This window comes from Nannospalax galili, unplaced genomic scaffold, assembly GCF_000622305.1.
Source record: "Nannospalax galili isolate Female #2095 unplaced genomic scaffold, S.galili_v1.0 scaffold603, whole genome shotgun sequence".
Taxonomy (NCBI): Eukaryota; Metazoa; Chordata; class Mammalia; order Rodentia; family Spalacidae; genus Nannospalax; species Nannospalax galili.
Window position 1 is genome coordinate 1,887,278 of NW_008351177.1, and position 8,223 is coordinate 1,895,500.

Sequence of the window (8,223 nt, forward strand, 5' to 3'; positions counted from 1 at the left end):
TAACACTAGAACTCAAGGCAATGGAAAGGCAAGAACAAATGAAACCCAAACCCAGTAGAAGAGAAGAAATAACAAAAATTAGAGCAGAAATTAATGAAATAGAAACAAAGAAAACAATACAAAGAATCAATGAATCTAAGAGCTAGTTCTTTGAAAAGCTAAACAAGATAGACAGACCCTTAGCCCAGTTAACCATAAGAAAGAGCAAATTCAAATCAACAAAATCGGGGATGAAAGGGGAAACATCGTAACAGACACCCAAAAGATCCAGACCATTATAAGGGAATATTTTAAAAACCTATAGGCTACTGAATCTGAAAGTCTAAAAGAAATGGATGGATATCTGAAATCATGGGAACCTCCAAAGTTAAACCAAGAAGAAATCAACAGTTTACACTGACCCATAACATTTAAGGAAACCAAAATGGTTATACAAAGCCTCCCAACTAAAAATGCCCATGCCCAGGTAGATTTACACAGAATTCTACCAGACATATAAAGAAGACCTCCAACCAATACTACTTAAATTATTCAAAATGATAGAAACAGAGGGAGAACTCCCAAATTCCTTCTATGAAGTTAGCATCACTGTAATACCCAAACCGGGTAAAGACATAACCAAAAAAGAAAACTATAGACCTGTATCCATAATGAACATAGATGCAAATGCTGGAGAGGATGTGGAGAAAGGGGAACGCTCATTCACTGCTGCTGGGATTGCAAACTCATGCAGCCTCTATGGAAAACAGTGTGGAGAACTCTTAAAAAACTAAAAATGAACCTACCATATGACCCAATTATACCACTCCTTGGCATGTTCCCAAAGGACTCATCCTATTGTAGAGACAGTTGTACAACCATGTTTATTGGCGCTCTTTTCACAATAGCTAAGAGATGGAAGCAACCTAGGTGTGCCTCAAGTGACAAGTGGTTAACGAAAATGTGGTATATTTACACAATGGAGTTCTATTCAGCAGTAAAGAAAGATGAAATAATGAAATTTGAGGGTAAATGGATGGATCTAGAAACTGTTGCACTAAGTGAAGTAACACAGACTCAGAAAAACAACCGACATGTGTTTTCCCTCATATGTGGATCCTAGCACCAAATCCTTTTAAATTCCAGGTCCTTTTAATAAGATGATGCTATACAGCAGTCCCTTCTGCATGAAATAACTACCATCATCACAACTTCCATTGAACCTGATCACTAAACATAGTCACAATTGGGCTTGTTGATGATTGTGCTCATTCCTTAAGGGAATGCCAACCAGGGTCACTGGACCCTCACCTGAATATCCAGCTGCTCTTCCCAGACAACTAGTCCAGCCTTGGAAGCAAAAGAAAAATGAGGAGGAACCCAATAGAGGGATGCTTTCGGAAGTCCTCATCAAGAAACTTCAATGGACTGTCACATGAACATTTGAAAATGGCCCTGTTCCAACTTTTCTCTAGTTCCCTGTCTAGAATTTGTAATGCTAATTACTCTTGCCTTTACTTCTCCTTCACATCTCCTATTCATGATTCAAGGACTTTCTTCTCCCCTTAGAGACAAGAGTTGTGCAATTTGGGAGTCTTTTAGATAAACCCACTGAAGGGTTACCCCAATTGCCTAACCCTGCATCCCTGTTCAGCATGGAAGAAGCCAGAGAGGTCTGCATCCCTATTCCTTATTGGCAGTTTGATAACCCCTTCAGAGGATGGCATGATAAGAATAGGAGGTAGGAATTGGCTAGGCAGTTAGTGTTAAAAGACCCCAAAGAGGGGCTGGAGAGATGGCTCAGTGGTTAAGAACAATGCTTGTTCTTGCAGAAGACCCAGATTTGAATCCCAGCACCTACATGGCAGCTAACAACTGTCCGTAACTGCAGTCCCAGGGGATCCCACAACCTCTTCTGACTTCCACGGGCATTGCATGACACGGGTGCACTTACCTACATGCAGGTAATACACACATACACATAAAATAAAAATTAAAATAAAATAAAAGACCCCAAAGAAATGTAGCCAGTTTCTGGGCTAAAAGTCGAAATGTCCTTGAGCCTGTTAGCAACATACTGTGTTCCAAAGGCCAAAAATGTCAAAAGTATTTGGGAGCTCGTATCTAATCCTTAAAAGATTTTAGGGTTACCTCTTCAGAGCCGGAAATGTTGGATGAGAGGGAGTGGTCATGGATTTGATCAAAACACCTTATATGCATGTATGAAATTCTCAATAAAGTTTTTATAAAAATTAAAAAACAAACAAACAAAAGAACAACCAAGAATCAGAAACAACTACTCAAAGACACAAACTCTCTTAGTCAGCTTGAGATGCCATAACACAACACCAAAAGTTGGGTAGCTGAAATAATTTTAAAATATTTTTCCTGGGTCCATGAGCCACATGGTTGGTTTGTAATATGTAAGGTCTTACTGGTTTCTTTTGAGATGACTTGAAATTTCCATTATGTCATAGGCCCTAAGGGGATCCTACTACTGCTGCTGTGTTCATTGGATATGCTGTCAAACTGCCATTCAAATACTTAGGTTTATTCTCACACATTAGCACTGCTCCCCACCTTTGTCCGAGAAGCTTATTTTGGCAGTTGACAGAGATTAATTCAGATACATAACTGGTCAGAGTGCTCAGGAAAAACTTACTGGTTAGTGCTCAGTCTTCCACAGGGGGGCATCTTTGTCATCCCCTTCATGGCCAAGGGAACATCCCAGGAGAGAGACAGAAAGAATGTAAGGTCCACAGCATGGAGCGAGGTGATGTAAAACACTGTCTCCTAGACATGACATGGCCTTTACTCTTTGGAAGTCACGGAGGATGTGGTTGTTAGTACAAGACCCATATAAGACTGGGCCCCTCAACATTTCATCATGGACAAGGGAAGGGGCATGGGACTCATTTTTCCCTGAGGGCTCATTGGCTATTAATGCCTACATGGAGGAAGGGTAGTCATTTTCTTTAGTTGTGTATGTGTTCCAGTTTAATTAGGTTGTAAGCAATCCTAATTAAATTCAGTAGGTCTCTCTCTCTCTCTCTCTCTCTCTCTCTCTCACACACACACACACACACACACACACAAATGTAGGAATGGGACTGGATGAGAAGAAGACTTTGGCAGGAGAAAGAGGGGATAAGAGAGGCTAATGGCAGGATGTATAGGATCAAAATGTGCAATATACATGCATAAACCAGTCAGTCAAAGAATAAATCAGGAACAAGGCTATTCTTCAGTTTCACAGTATTTCCTTATCAAATAATTGACCAATTGCAGTTTTAACATTAACATTCTTTCTGTCTCTCAACCTGAGGACTTTCCAGATCTTTCAATATTGATCCCATTTCGTTTGAAATTTTCTTCTTTTTTTATTTTTTGATTCTTGCATTTCACGTAAGCACTCAAGAGAAACCAAGCAATTCCTTCAGGGTCTTGGCTAGAAATCTCCTTGGCTCAATACTCAGTACATTGTTCACAAGTTCTATTTTCTGTTAAACATTGAAATGCAAACACAATTCAGGCAGTTAATGAGAAATTTTAGTTGTTTTTGCATTTACACACACACGCACACACACACACACATATGGGGACATATAGTAGCAATGGCTTAAATAAAAATATAAGAATTTAACATGCATAGGATTGCATTGTAAAATGCATACACTATATATAGTTAGTAGTTACTGTTTTAGACACCCACATGGGGTCTTGGAAGATGCCCCTAGGGAAGAAGAAGTGCTGTAACTTAGACTGCATGGCTTGTATATATATATGCAATATGGGGTACGCATGTGTCACAGCATGTGAGTGGAGGTCGTAGGAAAATGCCATGAGTCAGCCCTAGCCTTCTACCATATTGATCCTGGAGATCAAACTCAGGTCAGCAGGCTTGGTGGCAAGCACCTTTACTCACTGAGCCATCTCACTGGGACATCTTGGCAATTTTGCAATAAGGATTTCCTCTTAACAATGACACAATCCTCAATTCCATGTAAGATCTCACTCGAATGGGCTTTATTCCTCATATTTTGTCAATATCATCTTCATGACAACTTATGTTGTCTAAGCAAATGAAAGTTTTCTCTGGAGTTCTTTCCTTTGTCTTTCTGTGCTCAAACCAAACTTATTTTTATGGAAATTTTCTGGTTTTCTAGCATGAACCTCAAAACTATTCTAATATGTACCCATTTCCCAGTCAGAGAGCATCCACAGTTTTTGGCATTTGTTACAGCAGTGCCTCACTCCCAGCACTCATTTCGGTATCAGTCAGCAAGTGCTACATAGCAAAGTGTGGAAGTCCTTCTATTAGTCAGGGTTCCCTAGAGGAACAGAACTGTAAAATGTGTGTGTGTGTGTGTGTGTGTGTGTGTGTGTGTGTGTGGTGTGTATTCAAACTGAAGAGGATTTATTAGATTGGTTTACAGGTTAGGGTCCAGGTAGTCCAACAACAGCTATGCTACACTAGAGACGCAAAGAATTTGGTAGTTGCTCAGTCCATGAGGCTGGGAGTCTCATTAGTCTCAATCTGGTGCTGGAGGCCTGGAAGATTTCTGGAGAGCTGCTGGTCTTTGGTCTATGCTGGAATCCAAAGTAGTTGGTTTCAATATGGAATGCCACAGCAAGATAGATAAACTCGCCAGTGAGAGAATGCCAATAGGCAAAGAGCAGAAGCTCCCTCTTCCACGTCCTTTTCATATGAGCTGCCATCAGAGGGTACCACCCACATTTAGGGTGGCTCTTCCAACTCAAATAATCTGTTCAAGAAAATCCCTCACATTTTAGTTAATTCCAGATTCAGTCAAGTGACAACCAAGATCAGCCATCACAGTCTTTTTTTTTAATCTGGAAACTTCCTTTCCATGGTTAGTTAGTTATCCATAATCACCTGTGTTTTGAAAATATTAAATGGAAATTTCCATAAATGAACAATTTATGCATCTTAAATTGCATGCCATTTTGAATAACATGATGAAGCCTCATACTGTCTTCTCCACCCGACCTGGGTCATGAATCATTACTGTGTCCAGTATATCCACCATATATACACTACCTACTCATTAGTTGATTATTGGCTATCTCATTTATCAGATTGCCCAGTACCTTGTGTTCAAGCAATCTTTATTTTACCTAATAATGGTCCAGAAGTGCAAAAACAGAAATACTTGCAATTCAGACTTGCCAAAAAGAAGCTGAAATGTGCTTCTTTTAAATAAAAAGATAAGAGTTTAACATGTACAGGATTTTATTGTAAAATGTATCTGCTATATAGAGTTAGTACTAACTGTTTTAGACATCCACTTGGGGTCTTGGAAGATGCCCCTATGGGAGAAACGGTGCTATATCATAGACTGCATGGCTTAAACAATGATGTGCATGTTCACAGTTCTGGAGGCTGGGATTCCAGTTCTAGGTAGGGATTGATTTGGGTCATGGTAAAGAGCCTTTCTAGCTTGCATACTACAGCCTTCTTTATCTACTCATGGGAGTGAGAGAGACAGAGATGGTGAGAGTAAATAATGGAAGGAAGGGAGGAAGTGCTGGTCTCCTCTCAGGGACTCTAATCACATCCTGGAGGCCAGTCATACCCTCATGTCATCATCTAAATCTAATCATCTTCCAAATCAACCGTTTCCCAAACATGATCACTTTGGGAGTTATGTGTTTCAAGAGAACACAAGCACTGAGGTCATAGTCCATGCTAAATCATCTTCATGTTCCTTTGCCAATTATTAGAAACTTGGAACCTGCTTGATAAAATTAGGACTGAAAGAAGTACCCACAAAAAGGACTGGCTGCCTTCTCCAACATGCAACTTGTCTGCTGTGTTGAGAAGGGTCCCAAAGGAGCCTTCTATTTTTCTTTTACATGAGACCTGCAAATTATGTAGCTACTTTTACCCATGAGAGAGGAATTGGTTCCCCAACAGAACTTCTGCCTGAGAAAAGGGATGAATGACAAGAGATGCTGATTTCTACATAAGATGAATACATTAGTAGTAAAACCAACAGCACTCAAAGGGCAGTTTCAGCTTGATTTCATGCCTAGTGAGATAGGCTTTATAGTCAAAAGGAAGCCACCCTCACTTATATACTCAGTATCTATGTCATCCGTGCATGTTTGTGAAATAATTCACAAAACAGAAACAGCAACACTGTCTTGCTTGTGGTCTTTCATTTGCTTTTTAGCTTGTCTTAAGAGTAATTTCGACCCATCTTCTAATTCAGACACCACTGGCTGGAATGCTTCTCTCTGAGAGCCCTGACTCTAATTCTAATACAGATTATGATCTAACTCAGAACAAAAAAAAAATCTGACTTATGATATTTAGTCACTGCCATGCTTGATCTCTTTTCCACCAACCATGTTTGCCCAAGATGGGACAAAAGTGGTAAGACTGGACACCTTGTTTCATTCTTGGAAATTTGGCCTGAATTGTTTACTCATTTAAAAAACTTTCTGATAAAACAATTCTGTTCCAAAATTAAATCTCTCTTCCATTTCAAAATAAATAGAAAATTAAAACAACAATAACTACTGAGTTAAAATACCAGGCAACTATTATTTTCACTTGTATTTTTCAACAAAGACTGAGCTATTCAAATGTTTGGTGTAAGAACCAGAGGGACAAGACACCTGCTGCTAGTTAACCCATTCTAGACACGATAGGGAAGCTGCACCTGCCAGGGGTTCGAACCAGCGACCCCCAGGCAGTGATGATTGGGGATGAGTAAGCATGCCGTTCACCAGCCCACGCCGCCCCCAATATCCGGAGACACTCAGACACAACGGGGAGTCTAGTCAGGCAGGGACTCATTTATTACAGGTATTACAGAGCTTATAAAGGCACCTAGACACCCCCCCCCCGTGCATCTTAAGGATGGTCACGCGCTGATCCTGCACTCCTCAGGGGCCAGGCAGGCCCCCCAGTAACTTCCTTTCGGACCTACGCAAGGTGTGGCCTTTAGGTCCCCACATGCACCCATGACATTTTCTCAGTATGGTAGTCTAACAAGACCTGCATAATGACAAAATCAATTGAAATGCCAAGGTGAGTGGGGAAAACTTCATGGGATCCCATCACAACATGAAGAGCTATAGGCCATCAAAGGCTGCTGAGGGAGGACAAATCTGTTTCCTCCTGGGACTAGCTCCCTGAGAGGTTATCTAATTCCAAGTGGGCAGCCCTAAACACAGGTGCACAGGAAATTGAGAGGGAGTGGGAAGAGCAAGGGAAGAGTCCAAGGAGGACTGGGAAAGATAGAAATAATGCAAAAACAAAATACTTATATATGAAAATCTCAAAAATAACATAATATAGATGTTAAGTGTTGACAATTCATACCAATAGCTGTTAACTTCAAGAGATAGCCTTACTGTTTTGTTTTGTTTTGTTTTGTTTTGTTGTGTTTTTTTTTTTTTTTTTTTTTTTTTTTTTTTGTCTTTTTGAGACAGGGTCTCCGTGTAGCCCCAGCTGTCCTAGAACTCACTATGTAGACCAGGCTGGCCTTGAACTCACAGAGACCACCTGGAGTGCTGGGAGTAAAGACATGTACCACCACGTGCGGCTCAACAGCATATTAGCTCCATGAATTTCTTAAGCAACTTTTAATGACAGATCACTAAGATATCAGGAAACTCTTACACAACAGTAAGTCTAACTTCATTATGAAAGCTAGGAAGCCCACCATAGAAAAAATAGTAATATTCTTTATTTCTACTGAAATGTGTAACATTTTTCACTTTCAAGCACTTTGACATTTTCTGATAAGTTCAACATAATATACAGACTTGCATCTCAAATAAGTAACTGATTTTTTAAATGTAGGACTGGGTGCTAAGCTTTATCTTAAGTACAGTTAAGTTTATTGAAAATAAACAGAAAGTGATTTGTGGTTTCATTGAGAAAGACTGGCGATATGGAATGGTGCTGCAGGACATGGAAATACGTGTGCTTAGGGTAGTTTCATACGGTCAGAAAGCACAACAGAGTCTATTAATTGTGGTGTGAGAAATAAGAGGGAGCAAAATGCAGAGGCATTGTGAAAACATAGGGGAGCCTGCCAGCAAGGAGCAAAGAGGTGATTCATGGGTATGGTAAGACTGGACGCGGGTCAACCCCTGACCATGCCCAGACTGAAGAAAAGTGTGAAGACTCAAGTAACCCGTTTCCCACAACCACTAGCCTCATCTTTACCCTTAAGCATGTACTGTGTAGCTATTTCCTCTGAATTG